The following is a 20301-nucleotide window of genomic DNA, read 5'->3' on the forward strand; positions in this document are numbered from 1 at the left end:
TGGTGACACTTGGCACTATTTAACAACTTTTGTGTGTAGTTCTCTATTCTTTCAGGACTTAACTCTATCTCCCCCACCTCTTCTTTTTTTTCTTGTTCTGTCTCGGCAAGAAGTAATATGCTTTTGGGTCGTCTGTCCTTCTCTTCATCAGAATCAGAAACACTTTATTGATCTGTGAAGGGAAACTCTTGAAAAGATTACTCCTTCGAGCCGGACTTGAACCAGTGACCTAAGGATTTCAGATTTATACTTCTACAGTCCTCCGCTCTACCAACTGAGCTATTGAAGGGCGACGATGTATATGAACACACTTCCCATTCTTGTTGATGTGATAACACAGGACCACCTGGGGGACTTTCTGACTCATCAGGGCTGTAGCTCAGTGATAGAGTGCACTTCCAGTCTCAATGCCCAGATGTATTACAAGATTTGAAGTGAACTTTGCATCACACAGCGATGTTGGTATAGTGGTGAGCATAGCTGCCTTCCAAGCAGTTGACCTGGGTTCGATTCCCAGCCATCGCAGTAGCTTTCTTTGACTGATGTTTCTTGCTTTATTTTACAAGACGTCAGCAGAAAGGTTACTTGCCCAACCTGGTTTGATAAAACATCAGATCTCTTTGGGCTGGACGATTATGGCAAAAGTGATAATCACGATTAGTTTGATCAATATGGAGATTATCACAATTATTTGTTGATTTTCTACTCCAAAGTGCTGGAAAGGAAGATTTCACCATCGTTGAACCTCAGGTTAACAAGGAACAATCTCAGCAAGGTGATAGATGATTCTTCACCAAGTTCAGGCCAAATGACACAGCTGTAAGAGACCACATTGGTTTGGCTTCCAGCTATGTAACATATGCAAATGGCAGTGGTGGGATTTGAACCCACGTCTCCAGAGAGACTGGAATCTTAATCCAGCGCCTTAGACCGCTCGGCCACACTACCTGCAAGCATCAGCTCTCCACATCGTGACAAACACCGGCATCGTAACTAAAGTTATGCTTGGTAATGGTATAGGAAAAAAAAACCTTTGCAAGGAAATAGCCAATACTTATTAAAAACTGCCAATACTTTATTAAAAAATGTTATCACACTTTGTCATTTTTCTCTGGCATTGTTGATATTATAATATTGTAACCAGCATTAAGTGAGTAGGTTTAGGTCTGTGTGAATATGGGCTGAACATTTACCTGGGCTGAACTTGTGAACATCTTCTTCTGCATATTCACTGTAAAGAGCCATTACTCCTCCAACTGCCAACTATTGTTCCAGAGACAATAGGATATACAGTTTTAGATTGCAAGGTAACTGTCCAAGACCAAAGACTACACGGAAATTCCTCAAGTGATCAAAACAGTTTGTCAAAATTCGCAGCACAGATATAAAACCACTCTTTAAAATGTGTACATGTACCACTCAAAAACAAAAGTACAATCATGAAACACATACTACTTAGATATTGCAGCCATCCTGATCACAGCCACGGGGGGGGGGGGGGGGGGGGATCTGCATGTGCTTTCTTACCAGCAAGTATCTGGAGGTCCAAATGGCATCTTTGATGGCGGCCAGGGTGAGACACTGATTTGCAAAGTTTATAGCTGTAAATCTGCTCCTTAAAACAATAACAAATCCGGGACTCCTCTCCCTATTTTCTCTTTTGGCTTCTTCATCACTCTTTTTTTGCCTTACCTCTATTAGAAAGTACAGTTCTGCAAACCATGTACATATTAATCTTTGCAGTCATTGGTATGCAGGTCACTTGATGTAATACAAGCAGATACATAAGGCCCCACCCAACAGTTTTGTGATACGTGGCGTGCAACTGTATGTCAATGATCAAGCTTGTTGCTGTGACCAGGAAACCACCAAAAAAATGACTGATACATCATCAGTTCAGAAATTTTCTTGGATGCCAAATATTTGAATTCAAAGTCAGAATCCAATTGACATGTAAGAACAATACAATGCACGTCCAGCTTCTATCATCAGTCAGCCATTGCACCCACACTGCTGCTGTATGTGGACTGTGGCTTCTGCGTCAGTGAGGGGTCCAGCAAGCTGCAGACAAGGTTTGGGGAGTGGCCGGACCAAAGGAGGCCACCATCAGCCTCATTGAGCGGCTGCTGCAGGAGCTAGGAGTGGCAAACAGGAGGGACCTCATGGGGGTGTCACTGCTGGACCAGGTGCGCATGGAGCAATCTGGCGTGTGCAGCAACGCCACGTCAAGTGCATCCAGGACCTGCCTGGTGTGCAGCTTTATACAGAGACGGTTACTATCAAGAAGGGGGTGTTGTCCTGACCAAGTATCGCTGTGCCAGAGGGTCCGTGTCTCTGGAATCATTTCATTGACATCTGAACAGGTTCATTCCAGGTTGGTGTCTCCCTTACAGTATTTCCTTAATTCCTTACAGTTTATCATAAACACCCAGTATAGTCTTTTTAAAAAAATCATTAGATTGGAAAGCTAGACCTTTTTAATGGACTATCAAATGTTATTGTTTTCTCAGGAACCAGTGCAAATGCGCTGAATTTCCATCTTTACCTCCTGGAAGGCCTGAACAGGTGGAACCAGGATCGGGGTACTGCAGCGGTGACCAGTAGGCCATCGTCTCTGCTCACCTACGCCGGGCATGTGACCCAGTGCGTCAACACCAGCAGCTTGAAGGTGTTTGGCCGGCCATTTGTGCCAAACTTCAGGCCACCTTCCAAATACACTGGTATGCTAATGTAATAATAACTGTCTACCTAGTACAGTGAGGAAATTAAGTATTTGAACACCCTGCTATTTTGCAAGTTCTCCAACTTAGAAATCATGGAGGGGTCTGAAATTGTCATCGTAGGTGCATGTCCACTGTGAGAGACATAATTAAAAAAAAAAAATATCCAGAAATCACAATGTAGGGTTTTTAAACTATTTATTTGAGAAGTGGGAGAACTTGCAAAATAGCAGGGTTTTCAAATACTTATTTTCCTCACTGTATGAGGAATAATGTCTTTTTAACAGGCAGAAACCTCAGACTAAAACTGACTCATGGTGGGCAGTCATCTGACACAACCAGTAGGCGGAAGGATGAGAAAGAGAGAGAGAGAGAGAGAGAGAGAGAGAGAACGGAATGAAAAGAGGACCGGTGGTAATTATGGCAGCAGTAAAGGTAATAGAACTATTACTAATAATAGTTGCAGTAATAGTGCAGGGCGTCCAGCAGGACCACGGTTGGAGCTGCATCCACTACTCAGGTGCCACCACAATCCAAGGAAGTCTGAGAGGGGAGAAAGCACAAGGGCTTCTGGAAAGAAGCAACATTAGTTACATGCATGCTTTTGTCAAGTATCAACAACAATCATAAAGTTGATAGCCTACACACATCCTTGCAGGGGGCACCCAGATTTGAACGGGGGACCTCTTGATCTGCAGTCAAATGCTCTACCACTGAGCTATACCCCAACATACTCTATGTGGAATATGCTTATGGTGCAGCAAAACAATGGCAGGGCCTCCACCATGTGGTTACCTTCACAGTCTGAGAAAGTATCCAAATCTCATCTACTGTATGAAAGGGAGTTACTGTTTTTTACAACTGCTATGACAGATTTTTCAATACATTTAACAAATTTCCAAAATTATTAACACAGTTAGCACTGCATCCGCATGTGTAAGCTATACTATTACAGTTTTTTACAATTCCTATGACAGATTTTTCAATACATTTAACAAGTTTCCTAAACTCTTAACACACCAACACACCCAAAACACACAACTGGCAAAACAGTTAATTTCATGCTCAAAATCACACATTGTAAACTAAACTCCAAAACTAATTTTCAAAATACAATAAAACACTAACACTACACACTATGTCTAACAAAACTCTGCAAACATGTTTCAAAATCAAATAATTTTTCCAAACACTGACACATGTTCTCCTCCAACAGGAACATTTAGTCAATCATAACACAATGACAAAAAAACACTATCATCAGCTGACATTACAGAAACTTCATTATTTCAGATGTGTCAGGTATGCCCTTAATCAGAGATTGTGTTTTGTACATGCCTTTTATTTCTTTTGTTGAAAACATTCAATACAAAAAATAAATGACCATCTCAGAGTAGCTTTATAGAATGTACAGTTTATGAAAAAAATGACAAAGACAGAATTGCAGCCGTAAAGACTATATTTGCAGAAGGACATTACTGCAAGATATACAAACAGAACACCGGAATAATAAAAAAAAAAAGTAATCTTCTAATCTGCTCGGTCTTCTGCATTTGGCCACATGTTCTCATCCACATCACACCTGATTTCTTCTTTGGCAAGGCATCATGTGAAGAATCTTTTTGCATGCCTCATCCCCCCCTGGCAGTGTTCAGCTGTGATGTCTTGGCATGCAGCATCCATTGCATCCAGGAGGGACATTTGGTCATGTGGACGATGGTCAAAGACCTTCCATCTCCAGGCTGAGAAAAACTCCTCAAGGGGGTCGAGGAAGAGAGAGTAAGGGGCAAGGAAGTGGGACATCATCCTTGGATGGGCGTCAACCCAGGCTGGGATCGGACGGAAATGGTGGAATGCCACATTGTCCCATGTGATCACGTATATTGACAAGTGGTCTCCCACCTGCCTCCTTTCTACCTCTGGCACCAGTCTTTGGTGCAGGTCTTCTAAGAACAGAAGAAGGCGGTCGTGTTGTAAGGGCCAATCTCAGAGTTATGCAGGAGTGCACCGTTGTTGGAGATTGCGGCGCACATGGTGATGTTAGCTCCTCTCTGGCCAGGCACGGTAACTGGGGCCCTTCTTCCAATTATGTCTCTCCCACGGCGACGCCTTTTCGCCAAGTTGAACGTCAACATAGATAATTTCATATGGGACTTGATTGGCCTCCAACTCCATGACTCTCTGATAGTAATTAGACACAGTGTATGTAACTGCTGTGCAGAGCTGCCAACTTTTCCAAAAACCTTGGAGTGAGATTTGGGGGGGCCAACCCATTTTGCCGCGTACAAAGCAATTTCTTTGGGTCTTTTTCCTTCAGGGTTTAAATTGGGATTTGTTATATGTGGGGGGGATGGGGCTCTCCCTAGGGGGGTCTGGGGGTATGCCCCCCCAGGAAAAAATTTGGAAAAATAAACCATTAATTGGCACCTTCTGGAGAGTTTTTTTGCAAAAAAAATGTAGAAATCAAGTGTTAGCCACATGATATGTGCAAAACTGTAGGGTTAAGAGCCCTTGCATTGTTGTAGTATCAACAGGTTTTAGGGCATTTAGCATTTACATTATTTACATTATTAACTTCTTATGATATAAGAACTGACCCAGACAATGTGCCAAACATAATGAACCACATGAAGAGACAGTAGCATGTCAGCAACAGCTGAGAAGATTTGGGTCTGTGGAGAACAGGTCCAGGGGTCCCTGGTGTAGGGACCAGGGACCCAAAGTTAAATTAATGTTGAGGGATCAACTAAGACCACTGAAATTCTAAAGAATGAGAACCACTGTTTTACATAAATTCTATTCCTTTAACCTTTGTGCCAAGGCTCAGTAATGTTTGGCCCTCATCCTCTGGGCCCCACTTACTGGATTTACTTTTTTGTGAAAATAAAGACTATTTGTTCATTTTATAAAACATCAAATTAATTATTTACAGTTACATTTAGAGATGCACCGAGGATAGAGAAGCACTATAGTGGCCCAACGTTGCAGTATCGCATATATAGTATAGTATACATAGTATAGTATATATAGTATAGTATATATAGTACAGTATATATAGTATAGTATAAATAGTATAGTATATATAGTACTGTATATATAGTATAGTATAGCTCAGATGTGTTTCATCAGATTTCTGCTCATGTTTACAACTTTGTGCACATTCAAAATATAACTCCTCCCATCTCTGTTGTCCGAGATGTGGAGAGTTGTAATACAGTGTACTGTGCATGTTATTGCTCCGCTGATATGGTGGATCTCACTCAGACCATCTGACAGACACAGAGGCGCATTTGGGTCTCTGACAAAGTTTAGAGGAGGCTGCACGCTGCTCTTCATTGGAGGACTACACACAAATGCAACGCGTCACTGCCCCCCCCCCCAGAGCGAGTACACTAAAATGAACTGAAGTTGCTACGCTACCAGCCGCGCTGCTCACCTCTATCTTTACAGAGAGAGTGGACACGAAGCGACGGACGGTCTGTGATAATCAGAGCTCATACTTGAAGCGCCGGACGGGTCTGTGATAATCAGAGCTCATACCTGAAGCCGGGGAAATGCACCTGGGATGGCTCGTGAAAAAAATGTTCTCATTTTGCGACAATTTGAAAATTCCACATACAGGGAGCGCTCTTGAACCCACTCACAGTCTCTGAAAGCACAACTAGTCTATCACAAGTGGCTCAACAGTTAAAAACATAGATAAACTCATCTTTCATAAATTTGACCGACCGGGTTGACACTTCAGCGTGAGAAATTGAGAGTGTGGCGTGTGAGCGTGTGAAACCAGTCAAATGCGTGTGTCTCACGGCCAATGCGTGAGAGTTGGCAGCCCTGGCTGTGCTGTACTGTATATCTACTGTATGTCCTCATGTACTGCAGGTTTATAGAGTAGTTTACAGTAATGACTGTATTGCGTAACCTTACCTGGACGTATTGGTGACGGAGTTCTTTGATGCGTTCACTGTTCCTTTCAAAAGCAACTTTGTATAGTTGTTTCATTGGAAATGGATGTTATGCCGATTGCTGCAATGTTCCCAAAGACAAGGTTGTCCTCTACAACTCTGGACTGAATGTCCAGGCATAAAGTCACTCTAATACTGTAAATGGTAATTTTACAGTATTTACACTTTGCTGTAGGAGAAGCAATATCCTACCTGTTGGTTTCTCTGGAAATACGGACTGTAGATACCACTGTGTCCCGGCTGATATTTGTCTGTACTCGTTCACCAGCCTCTCTGTATGATAGCCCGTGGTTTATGACATGGTCGATGGTAGCAGGTCTTATCTGATCAGTTACCTTAGCTCTGGTCCTTCTTTGAGCGCCACCACGCATTCTAACTCTTCTCCCTTGTCCTGGTAATCGTCTTCCTCGCCCTCGTGCAGGCATTTCTTCCCTTCTTTCTTTGTGTTGCATTAAATTGTTCCTTTTCCAGCCAGGAGCAGCCCAAAGAGTCCTCTTTTAGAATATATGATCATGTGATTGAAAGAACGTCAACACAGTGTGCTTCCTAGATGGGAATCAGCTGTGATTTCATCAATTGCATAACTTCAATAAGCTGTTTCTCATTAGCAATGGAATAAAAATACAGGGAATATATTTGTTTTTCAATTCACAATATGAATAGTTGTTCACTTTGCCTTTAGCCTGTAAGGTTAGGTTTAGAACATGGTGTTATCTGTTCTGACATACAGTGTTAAAGCATTGGTAAATATGGCAGTAAAAATCTATTGTTTTGGTCTTGTTTGAGCTTGTGTGCAAAAGGAGTTTAAGCATTTTAAATTTGTGTTAATTATATGCATTATGTGTTAAAGCAACAAGACATGTGTTAATAGTATAGCTTACACATGCAGATGTAGTGCTAACTGTGTTAAGAGTTTTGGAAAATTGTTAAAAGTATTGAAAAATCTGTCATAGCAATTGTAAAAAACTGTAAATGATCAGTAATTATTTGCAAATTGAATAAAACGTCATCTTGACCTATTTGGTGTCTTTAGAAACGGATTTCTTCTGGAAGTTATAATAAATATCTGTGGGTTTAACAGAGGTTTAAATACATATCGTCTACATAACGTGTGTCATGATGCATCAAATTAATGTGTTGATTATGTCATCAGATACACAGTTATTAGTATTTGATGTGCAGCCACAGAAAACATATTGCTGAATATTTCTCTGTGTCATGAAGCTTCATTTAAGAGTGAGGCCTATTACATCCCATAATGTCTCCAGAACACAGTGTGTGTCCTTGTTATACCGCGTATAAAAAGTTAATGGATGGTTCTATCTTGTGTGAAAAGTCTTTTGGATAATTACTGGTCACTTTGACCATTTTTTATTTGTTTCATGAATTCTGTAAGATGGTTTATGAGTCAAAGAAATGTGTAAACATGTGATTGTAGAATAAAAACGGTGAAATAAAGCAGGTGTTGAACACAAGGCCTGAGTAAGCAGTGAGAACTTGTTTACACACAAGTTGGATTTCAGTCGAGGATGATCTTTATTGTTGAGAATAAAGTTGAACTTTCAGTATTAGTGCCAGACATTAAAAGAATAAATCAGAGATAGGAGTTGTTTTTTGAGAATGAAGTCAAAAGAAGTGAAAGAATAAATCCAATTTTGAGCGTATTCTAAAGTGACTGGAGGACATGTTCAGTAAGCAGAGCTTTGTCAGCACTGCTGTTCTTTAATAAAAACTGGTCTACACAACGGGATGGGGACATATTCTAATAAAATCTAGTTCAGATATCTAGAAAGTTCTTTCTCACTAGGAAGAATTAAATACAGATATCTGCAATAAATATAGAGTCTAGCCACTAAATATTAAAACAGCCACTTGTACTATTTAAGGATTTAAATGTAGTTTTGACTGATTAAAGTTGTAGATATCTTGAAAAAGAATTTCTACAAGTAAGAATGTTATTGTCCATATCTTTAATTACCATTCTGACTAGTTAGAATATCACTTTGACCAGGAGAAATGCTATTATTAATATCTAAAATGTAATTACAGATAGGAGTGTGGTTTGATTAAATGTTAAAACGGCCTGCTGTAGCACCTAAGACATTCTTCATGTTTTCATCTCTAGTTGTTCTGCAGAGCTTCTTCTAGCTGGTGACGTCTGACAATAACAATAACTTTAGTTGTCTATGTTGGAAGTTGACATTATTGTTTAAAGCCACATATGCCACACATGTATAATCTCTCTGAAAGAGTCCAACAACAATAATTGATTAGTGCAGGGTACTTTCAGCGTGTATAGAGCAGCATATTTCCACCAGACTCCATGTAAATAATCACTACTTTTAGCATGTATAGAGTAGTATTTCTCCACCAGACTCCATGTAAATAATCACTACTTTTAGCATGTATAGAGCAGCATATCTCCACCAGACTCTTTGTAAATAATCACTACTTTTAGCATGTGTAGAGCAGCACATCTCCACCAGACTACATGAAAATAATCACTACTTTTAGTGTGTACAGAGCAGCATATCTCCACCAGACTCCATGTAAATAATCACTACTTTTAGCATGTATAGAGTAGCATATCTCCACCAGACTCCATGTAAATAATCACTACTTTTAGCATGTATAGAGTAGCATTTCTCCACCAGACTCCATGTAAATAATCACTACTTTTAGCATGTATAGAGCAGCATATCTCCATCAGACTCTTTGTAAATAATCACTACTTTTAGCATGTGTAGAGCAGCACATCTCCACCAGACTACATGAAAATAATCACTACTTTTAGTGTGTACAGAGCAGCATATCTCCACCAGACTCCATGTAAATAATCACTACTTTTAGTGTGTACAGAGCAGCATATCTCCACCAGACTCTATGTAAATAATCACTACTTTTAGCGTGTTTAGAGTAGCATATCTTCGCCAGACTCTATGTAAATAATCACTACTTTTAGCGTGTGTAGAGCAGCATTTCTCCACCAGACTCCATGTAAATAATCACTACTTTTAGCATGTATAGAGCAGCATATCTCCACCAGACTCCATGTAAATAATCACTACTTTTAGCGTGTATAGAGCAGCATATCTCCACCAGACTCCCTGTAAGTAATCACTACTTTTAGCATGTATAGAGCAGCATATCTCCTCCAAACTCCATGTAAATAATCACTACTTTTAGCATGTATAGAGTAGCATTTCTCCACCAGACTCCATGTAAATAATCACTACTTTTAGCATGTATAGAGCAGCATATCTCCACCAGACTCTTTGTAAATAATCACTACTTTTAGTGTGTGTAGAGCAGCATATCTCCACCAGACTCCATGAAAATAATCACTACTTTTAGTGTGTACAGAGCAGCATATCTCCACCAGACTCCATGTAAATAATCACTACTTTTAGCGTGTTTAGAGTAGCATATCTTCGCCAGACTCTATGTAAATAATCACTACTTTTAGCGTGTGTAGAGCAGCATTTCTCCACCAGACTCCATGTAAATAATCACTACTTTTAGCATGTATAGAGCAGCATATCTCCACCAGACTCCATGTAAATAATCACTACTTTTAGTGTGTATAGAGCAGCATATCTCCACCAGACTCCATGTAAATAATCACTACTTTTAGCGTGTATAGAGCAGCATATCTCCACCAGACTCCATGTAAATAATCACTACTTTTAGCGTGTATAGAGCAGCATATCTCCACCAGACTCCATGTAAATAATCACTACTTTTAGCATGTATAGAGAAGCATATCTCCACCAGACTCCATGTAAATAATCACTGCTTTTAGCGTGTATAGAGAAGCATATCTCCACATGTAAATGGGTGTATTAAGAGTTTATTCCAACCAGACCAGAGTGGTGATTGTTGGAACAGTGGAAAGATGAACCAAGACGGCTTTTGGTAGATTTATTTAGTTTCTGTCCACTTTTAATGAAGTGTGTTTTACGATGATAAAAGTAGGGATTATTTACATGGAGTTTGGTGTGACAGTTGGTTTTGTTGCTGTATTTACTTTCATTCATTTATAAGGTCTTTATTTATGTGTTTCACTGTTATGCAACTTAATTAGACTTACAAGGAAGCAGAGACGGGAGACAGGAAGAGTCACGCTGCCCTCTGCTGGTCAGGTCTGCTCACTGCAGCCTCAACGTTCCCCTCAGCTGCTTCATTACTTCATTATGCTTCATTAGTGTTTGTCTCATTAACGTTTGTCTAAAGGTTCATCATAGAATAAAGCAATCAACATGTTGGAAAGAAACGACAATAAAAGGTAAAAAAAAAGCAATAAAGAGAACTTTTAATGTAAAAAGCACATAAAGCACCGAAAATAATCACCGGGCTCTGGGAGTGTGTGTGTGTGTTTATGTGTGTGTGTGTGTGTATTTTTGTGTGTGTGTGTGTGTGTTTATGTTTTTGTGTGTGTGTGTGTGTCTGTTTGTGTATTTGTGTGTGTATCCATGTGAATGTGTATGTGTGTTTATGTGTGTGTATGTGTGTTTATGTGTGTGTATGTATTTTGTGTGGGTATTTATTCATGTATATATGTGTGTGTGTGTGTGTGTGTGTGTGTGTGTGTATGTATTTTTGTGTGTGTGTGTATTCATGTGTGTGTGTGTGTGTGTGTGTGTATGTGTGTGTGTGTGTGTATGTGTATGTATTTTAGTGTGTGTGTGCGTGTGTTTATTCTGTTGGCCACTAATAAACATCACAGAGTAGACTTAATCATGAGGATATGGTTGAAATAAAGCATGAGGCTGGTCCCTAATCTACAACAGATGTGGGAGGAAATGATCCATAACCAAGTAATAATTTGATTGTGAACTCACTGTGAATTGTCCCCATAAATAAATTCATATATATATTTGAACATTTCCAAAATTCCCCTGTCACAACAACCAAACCATTTCAGGTGACGTATTTTATCTTCATACTTTATGTATAGACAAAAAAGGGGTCACATATTTTGACAGCTGTTGTCAGAATATGTGACCCCTTATGACTAAGACCAGATGTTGACCAGAGTGATTATTGTTTTTTTTGTCTATACAGAAAGTATGTAGATAAAAAAGTCACCTGAAATGCTTTGGTTGTTGTGACAGGTGAATTTGGAAATGTTCGAATATATATGGAGTGCAGTAGTGCTCCACTTTTTTTTTGCCTGCTCTAGAGCTGACTCGCAGTATGAATCCAAGGAAACCACTTAGTTAAGGACATGGGCAAATTGCTTGGAACAGTTTTAATAAACTACTTTCATTATCCATGAAAATGTTTCAACATTTGATGGTGCATTGTTGAATTATATATATTTTTTTAAATTATTTCTTTTTCAATGCAAAAGAAACTGAAGTAATGCAATGAGTTCATGTTGCAGATTACAGATGTTTAGAAATTTGGAAAGCAGTGGACCATTACGCCGTTGACCAAGGAGCCTAGCAAGGCGACAAATAACTTTTAAAGTTGCACTACTTCAGCATTCTGTTCAGAGGATCACTTCACGTGTGGGTAAGTCTATCCTGTTAGCATGGCATTTTGTTCTGTATTGTTTAGGCTTACCCTTTATGCATGTTTTCTTCACTTCATCTACCCACTGTATGTGTTATTTAAATAAGTGATTACCGCATCACGGAACTCATTTGATATTAGACTTCACTTTGTCATTGCACGTCACTACGTACAAAGCAGCAACCTGCAGATATTACTGAATGCATTTAGCAGCTTGGAATGATTGTGCTATTGACAAAGGTAATACTTTTATTTGATGCTTTGTCAGATGCCACTGAACCTCGCCGGGTCGTTGTACCCCTGGATTTACAGGAAGATGAATTTCTTCAAGTCCTGAGGGACACGTTTCAAGATTTGCACACGCAGCAAGAGTTTTAGTTGTGCAGAGTCAATGGCCAAAGAATGGTCATGACTCTGAACCTGAACACTAAGTGCCCCAGGGAAATCCATCTCAATAATGCCTTGCGTCGGTCCAACTTATATATTCGTCCACAGTATGCAAATGTGTGTGAGGATTTTCAGTAGAATACTTAAGGTTACCATGTACCTGTAACACCATGTACAGATTTAAGCCGAAATTACTTTCGGATCAGGTGGATCTGGAAATTGTACAGTCAAAAAAGTATTTAGTCAGCCACGGATTGTGCAAGTTGTCCTACTTAGAAAGGAGAAGTCTGTAATGTTCATCATAGGTACACTTGTACAGCTCTTTGGTCTTGGCCATGGTTTTTGTTTGGAGTCTGACTGTTTGAGGTTGTGGACAGGTGTCTATTTCTACAGATAACGAGTTCAAACAGGTGCCCTTAATACAGGTAAGAAGTGGTGGACATAACAGCTTCTTGAAGAAGAAGTTACAGGTCTGAGAGCCAGAAATCTTGCTTGTTTGTGGGTGACCAAATACTTATTTTCCACCATGATTTACAAATAAATTCTTTAAAAATCCTATAATGTGATTTCCTGGATTTTTTTTTCTCTTTCATTTTTTTCGTCCAGGCTGCAGGACCACCGTCCAAGCTTCAGTCGCCACTTTCAGGCAGGACGCTGGACCGCCCGTCCAAGCTTCAGCCGCCACTGGTAGCGGTAATCATGATGAAATGAGGTTTGTTTGTCTGTTAGTTTGTTTAAATATTCATGGTCACTAGACATTTTGAGAATAAGCTTTGAATGTAAATTTACAGTTTGTGTGCTGTTGGCTGACCCCAATATTTGAACTGCCTTTCCCAATTGTTATATTATATTGTATCTTCTGTTGGACACAGGGAAGACTTCTACATGTACCTCTCTGATTCAGAACTTGAATCACTTGAAAAAACATACTTCAAAGTGCATGTGTTGCGCTAAGCCGAAGCTATTTTGCCTGGCACAAACTCCCTCATATTGAGTTTGTTGGGGAGATGGCGGAGGACTACGGAGGTCCAAGGAGAGAGTATTTCTGTTAAGGGTGTAGTAGGACCCGGACACAGAACGACCACAAGAGGGAGTGATGTAACTCAAAATGGGATTTATTCTGATGCCAGAATAAACAACACAAGACAAGAACATACAAAAATCCAGACACGGAGGGTGATGTGGGAGATGAGGGAGATCAGGGAGATCCAAGACAAACGCCGAGAGGGAACAGGAACGCTGTGGCAGAAACACAAGTGAGTACAAGAGCAAGGCAACAGAATACCAAACAGCTGTAGTACAAGACCAGTTACCACGTGAAAGTAGGTAACGAACTGGCGCCGAAGAGGTGGTCTGGCCAGGTTTAAGTACAGATGGAATGGTGATGATGATGATGCTCAGCTGTGTAGGAGTGGTGATGATGATGATGCTCAGCTGTGTAGGAGTGGTGATGATGATTATGCTCAGCTGTGTAGTCAGACGGAGGAGGGGGTGAGTGGAAACTCCTCTCATGGGACCGGATAGGAGCGCCCTCTGGCGGCCGATGAAAACACAGACAGACAAACAGGAAAAACAACAACAAGGAAGACAGCGGACCCATAACAATTTCAGGTTAATTCAAGATTTGATGCATAAAAAGGTCATGTGAACAGTGATACCTTTTCAGATGTGCCATTATTTTTAAGGCCATATATGAGATGTTTTGTCTTTCTGTTACAGGCTCCTCATGATTGAATTGCAAGAAAAGATGGAGGTTGACACAAAACGAGTTTTACACTGCAGGAAAGCTGGTGGCCTGGTCCGTAATCCACAATGGACCAAGTATCCGATGCCTGAACCCAGACTTATTTCTGCTTCTGTGTGGCCAGAAGCCTGAGATGACCTCCTTTGACCTGGATATTTTCCAGGAAGAGGAGTTACAGATGAAGCTTGAAAATGTATGTTATAGTCTTGTTTTAAAATAGTAACGCATTATTTTTATCACTTGCATCACTATCTTGAAACATTCCCCATTTCCCAATGTCAAGGAAGGATCCTCCAAAGCCAGAATTTGGAGGATGCTACGTCATCAACGTCCGCCGAAGGACCGTTCCAATTTTGAGGATCCTCCGAATTCCTCCAAGAACTGAGTCCTTCATTAAGAAAATTTCCCATAGACAGAGAAGGATGCATAAGTGTATCCTTCGCGGTCCCAAATCACCCACAATCCTATGCGCGGGCCTTTGCCGGTTTGTTAAAAAAAAAATTATGGCGGACCTAAGCGGGAGTTTGAACGGCATCGCTGACGGTGAAATAATAATTTAAATGTAAGTATCTTTAGTGTGTGCCGTACATTTTTTATCACCGTTAATGTTTTGCATCAATGTAAAGCTTAACGCTTTAATGCTTGTACAAATTGGCATTCTCACAATAAATGCTTTAAATAAACGATCTGGCAAAGGCCCACGCATAGGATTGTGGGTGATTTGGGACCGCGTAGGATACACATATGCATCCTTCTCTGTCTATGGGAAATTTTCCAAATGAAGGACTTTGTCCTTTGAGGAATTCCGAGGATCCTCAAAATTGGAACATCGGATGATGTAGCGTCCTCCTCCTGGCTTTGGAGGATCCTTCCTTGACATTAACAAACGGCTGCTGATTCATCTTCTCCATCCCAACAGCATAATTAAACAGCACAGTTAACAGTTCCACAACCAATTCATCCAGTGTTTTGAAATGCGGCAAAGAAATTCAATGACACAAGCCCGCAATGACGTCCACTTGATAGCCTGTTCCATTGTACATGTTCTCCAAATGCTAAGGAGGACTCTGACCTGCTCCTGAAGGATCCTTCCCAAGGAATCCTTGACATTGAGAAACAGCATATGTCTAGCACCCTGAAAATACTAGCGCTGTCTTGCTCTGTGGAGGAGGAGTTCTAAAGCTACCCGGTCAGTAAATTTGTTTGTAACAGTGAGTCTAATCTGGTGAACTCAGCTTCAAGAGGAAGAAGGAAATCTATCCTGGAAAAGGATTATGTCTACCTGAGAAAAAGGAATAGTCCTTACAGGTGAGATTAACTGTACTGTTGGAGAAATCCTTCTATAAACTGACAACTGACTCCATGATGAATTAACACAGCGTTTATTCTTGTGGTCAACAGATGAAATGCGTTTCCGAGCAGTTTTACGTGCACGGACCTGATGGAAACTTGTCTAGTACAGAGGTTCCCAAAAAGGCACTTAAACAATAGTGTGCTCAGGGTTATATTGGTTCCCCTTGTGGGGCCTGATTGGTCAGCTATACTGTTGCTGGGTTACAATCCCTGCTCTGCCTCTCCCTTCTTGCATGTCTATTATTTTCAGTTATCATTTACTTCACAAGACAGCTATGTCCACTCCCTTCTAAGTTGGTATGTCCTGTTCTCTGAGTTATCAGACCGTCCTGAACTTCAGTGTCCTTGGCCTCACCATCTCCTCCTCCCGTGCTCACTGTAGCACATCTGACTAAGATAGCCCTGTCTGTTCTCTCCCTCCTAGCTGTAACCCAGCTGCAAAGCATAATGTATAATATGTCACACATACACACACTCTTATTTAATCTTTGGTTAATTCAGTATATACTTTAAGCCAGCTTTTACGTGGCCGTTCCTGAGTGCCCTGTTCATCACCACCTCAGTCATTGTATTATTTTCCCACAAATTCCCCCTTTTCGCACCTACTAGGTGCGAACACTTTTTACACTAACTGCAGTGCCTCAACGTCCTCCCTGTCCTCAGGCATGGTGAGTAATGGCAGCATCCCAGCGGAATAGGGAGGCGGCGCTTTTTCTTTGGACAAGGCAGTGGTGATGAGCCGGGATATCATGGTCCGCAGGCAGGGCACACAGCAACACCCACAGGTAACTAGAATAGCGAGAAAAACAGCAATAGATGTCAAACAAGCAGTGATAAGATTCTTCCATTTGCCAAAAAAGGTTGTCATCCACCCCTCCAATGGATTTGATACACCTGAGGCGTCATGCATCTCCTGGGAAAGGGCTCGAAGTTGGTTCAAAGCCCTGGTGACCTTCCCATCCGGGCAGTGTTGTTAGGGATGACCGTACAGCACATCTCTCCGAACATGGAACAGACTCCTCCTTTTTCAGCCAACAGCATGTCCAGCGCCATCCTATTCTGGAGCGCCATGAGGGACGTTGGGGCCATCTGCTCGGCCAGGCCTTCGATGGCATCCCTAGTTGCATTGCTCAAGCGTAAAACATTATAATGCACAAAATTTATCCTATCTACATTTTTGCTGGGAGTGACGGGGAAGATGGCTGAAAGCAGTGGTATATTCTCAAATCCTGCGGCTATTTGATCTGCCAATTTGTATTCATTCGGGACACCCCTAGGAACTCCTATGCTGTCTATATAGGTTGGGGTTCCCGCCCATGGATCAAAAGCCGGGCCTTGCATACTACGGGCCCTGCGCCTTCTCTTTACGGTCAGTTGCACAGCCTTATGGTGGGTATAGTGGACTCTACTCCCTACCAAAGATATGGGCATAGCTAATCTAACCATAGCACAAACTCCTGACGTTTGATTTGGGAACTTTATCTGGGAGTACAGCCTAAGACCACCACAATAGTAGAATAGTCCTATTCTAGCCACTGGGCCTAGGGCTGTTTTGTTTTGTACAGTTGTATTACACCAGTCTGGGGGTATATCACCTAGTTTGATTGTGGGCTTGCTTGATCCGGTGAGATTGAAACAGTGATATCTTGCACCCTCCCCCTTTATGGCGGTAAAGTACCCTGGTTTTTCAAAGCCTGGGGGAAAGAGGGATGCTAGGGTAGTACAATTGCGGGAAGCTGTCTTAGAGTGTGTGAAGTTCAACATGCATGCATATCCTGCTGGGTCCTCATTAGGAAACAACGGGGCCGGGTTAGTGAACATGACTGGTCTAGCTGTGGCACAGGCCACGCACCCTTCCATGTGTTGTTCTTTGGCATTCTGTATTAGCCACCTGATCCATAAATTGTCCTGGCCTGCACCTGCTGATAACTCTAACACATCTTCCACCCTCATTTTAGAGAAGTCCTGCACTATTATGTCTTCCTCCTTCAGGGGGGGTTTTACTGTAGTCTCTGCCATGTCAGTGTCATTCTGTGTGTGCGTGAGGGGATCCAAAATATTTATCTGCAGGGGGGTTATCTGGTCACTTCCTGCTATCCATACACCTATGGCTAACATCCACACATCCTGACCGTTCCTGCTCCAATTGCTCTATTTACTGACAGGGTTATGGGATTTTTCGTGGGGTCTGAACTATAGTCCCGCTGTATAGATAATATCTCCCATTCATCTTGTTGTACCCACCAATCTCTTTTGTCTGTCAACCTCGCCCATGGTTTCCACCCTCCTGTTGTCCAACCCGCGTCATACCAGCTGTTACAGAGACTACCTTTCACCTGTCCGGAAGCGCTCCTTTCACAGTCCTCTACCTTTTGATAGTCGTCACAGATGTACACATCTGTGTTTTTGTAGAAACTATTATACCCCCCGCAGTCTATAGCCTGACACAAATCAAAGGTAAATGACGTGGTTGAGTCTCTCACATAGGGGAGAGTCAATCTGGCACCGCACCTTGGGGATGGGCCCTTAGTGTGTTGCTTCACTACTGCCCAAACTGCTCTTCTTCTCTCTCGTCTAGTTTCATTTCCTTTGTTACTGAGAGGTGGTTGGACACTACCGGGTGATTGTTCTTTGTGGTCTCGGTCCCCATACGCATGTTCCAACCCCAGAATTAATGCTGCAACTCCCACTACTACTACTACTGCTAGGACAACTGTTGTCTTTTTCCCAAACCCCATTGCCTTCCAAGTTATGGATGTACTATGTGGGGCTGTTCCCCGCCAAAACATCTCTTCCATCTATACATTTTGGATTGCTTTTCTAATTTCTGCCAATGGGCGGCTAGGAGGTGCGGCTGGGGCACAATGTGTCAGGTGGTGCCAAGGTGCTCCTTTTTTACCTTTAACCTGGACCGAGTGTGAAGTAACCTCCCTCACCTCGTACGGCCCGGACCACCTGGGGTCAGTCCACTTCCTCTTGTGAACTTTGACCCTGACCCAGTCGCCTACCTTGACGGTAGTGTTTGCTTCCTCCTGCGGTTTCCTGTTCGCCAACTGGACCTGCGTAGAAAGGGCTGAAACCAGAGATGTTAGCTTTTTCATATAGTCTGTCATTTCTATTTGCTGAACATCTAACATTGGCATGTGGCCTCCATCTAGTGGAGGTCCTGGCATTTTTCTCCCTGTCATTATTTCATGTGGGGTCAAATGTGTTTCTCGTCCTTCTGAGGACCTCATAGCCATGAGGGCCAATGGGAGCGCTTCTACCCATGTTAACTTGCTTCCTGCACATGCCTTGGCTATCTTAGCCTTCAATGTCTGGTTTGCTCTTTCCACCATTCCCTGTGACTGTGGATGATAAACTGATCCGAAGGCATGAGTGATTCCCAGGGCCTGTTCTACTTCTCTTAGTAGTTTGTTGTTAAAATGTGTGCCATTATCTGACCTTATTTGCCTGGGGACCCCATACCTCGGGATGAGTTCAGTTTTGAGCCATTTCACCACTGTTTTTGCGTCCTCTTTCTGGTGGGAATGGCTTCTACCCACCTAGAGAACCTGTCTACCATCACCAGAAGATACCTTTTTCCCCCTACCACATTTTCTGCGCCCATATCAGTATAATCTATACTGATATCTTGAAAACAAGCTGTGGGGACTGGGTACGCTCCTTTAGTGTGGTGTATGGTTTCTGAACATTATGCTCTCCACACACCCTGCATTCCTGACAAAATGTGTCACCATGTCCCTCAAATTGGGGTGCCACCACAGCTCAGACAGATTCAGGAGAGTCTGTTTTCTTCCTTCATGTGTTGGTCTGTGTGCCTCAGGTAGCAACATTCTGCACATCTCGGCTGATGCTGCTATCTTTCCTTGATGAGACCTCCATATCCCATCTTTGTCTTTTGTGGCGCCGCTCCGCTGCCACTGACATGTCTGTCTCCCCCTTTTTCTGAAATAAAATGGCATTGAGAAAGCCATTGTTTTCATAAACATCCATATGAAATGGGAGTGAGTAGTCTGGGGAGGTGAGTGTCTCTGCCCTTGCTAGGGCACTTTTGAGGTCAGAGAAGGCGGCCTCGGCCTCTGTTGTCCATAGGAGGGGCGGTGAGACAGCGATGAGTTCTGTTGGTATAGTCAGGGATATGTGAGCGGCTGTATCCTGTGAGGCCCAAAAAGACAGCATGTCTGCAACTGTGAGGGGCTTCTGACTGTTGGGGTTCTGTGAGACTGTCATTTGTTTAGCTTTGCTGGGCTTGGGCTTGTTTAATTCTTCCAGTTGTTTCTTTAACAATTGAGTTTGTAGTCTTTTTAATTCATCTTCTTGTTGCTCTGCTCCTTTTTGGTGTTTTGACAGAAATGACGCACATTCTCGCCCCATGTTGCATCGGTCATTGTTTGCAGCCTACTACTCCTCCTAACTGTGTCTGAACTGCTGGGGTAATCCCCCTAGTACCCCATGGCGGAACAGCGCCACTGTGGCGGCGGACTGGTCCCACGGTTCCCTCATAGCACGCTGCCAAATCTTTTTTGCTCTATCTGCATAGGCATCAAAATTTTCATCACTTAGTCTTTTTAAATCATGCCATGCTGCATGATCCCCAACTGTGGGATACATGCGG

At 42.0% G+C, this 20301-nt stretch overlaps 3 non-coding genes across 3 annotated transcripts; 1 reads left to right on the forward strand and 2 right to left on the reverse strand.

The window, feature by feature from the left end:
• The first annotated feature begins 453 nt into the window (after positions 1 to 453).
• Positions 454 to 525, forward strand: trnag-ucc (transfer RNA glycine (anticodon UCC)). Its single transcript has one exon. It is a non-coding gene; the product is annotated as a tRNA-Gly (tRNA).
• A 341-nt stretch (positions 526 to 866) lies between these two features.
• trnal-aag (transfer RNA leucine (anticodon AAG)) lies at positions 867 to 948 on the reverse strand. The gene has a single exon. It is a non-coding gene; the product is annotated as a tRNA-Leu (tRNA).
• A 2428-nt stretch (positions 949 to 3376) lies between these two features.
• Positions 3377 to 3448, reverse strand: trnac-gca (transfer RNA cysteine (anticodon GCA)). Its single transcript has one exon. It is a non-coding gene; the product is annotated as a tRNA-Cys (tRNA).
• Between the last annotated feature and the right edge of the window lie 16853 nt (positions 3449 to 20301).

This window comes from Etheostoma spectabile, unplaced genomic scaffold, assembly GCF_008692095.1.
Source record: "Etheostoma spectabile isolate EspeVRDwgs_2016 unplaced genomic scaffold, UIUC_Espe_1.0 scaffold00019275, whole genome shotgun sequence".
NCBI lineage: Eukaryota > Metazoa > Chordata > Actinopteri > Perciformes > Percidae > Etheostoma > Etheostoma spectabile.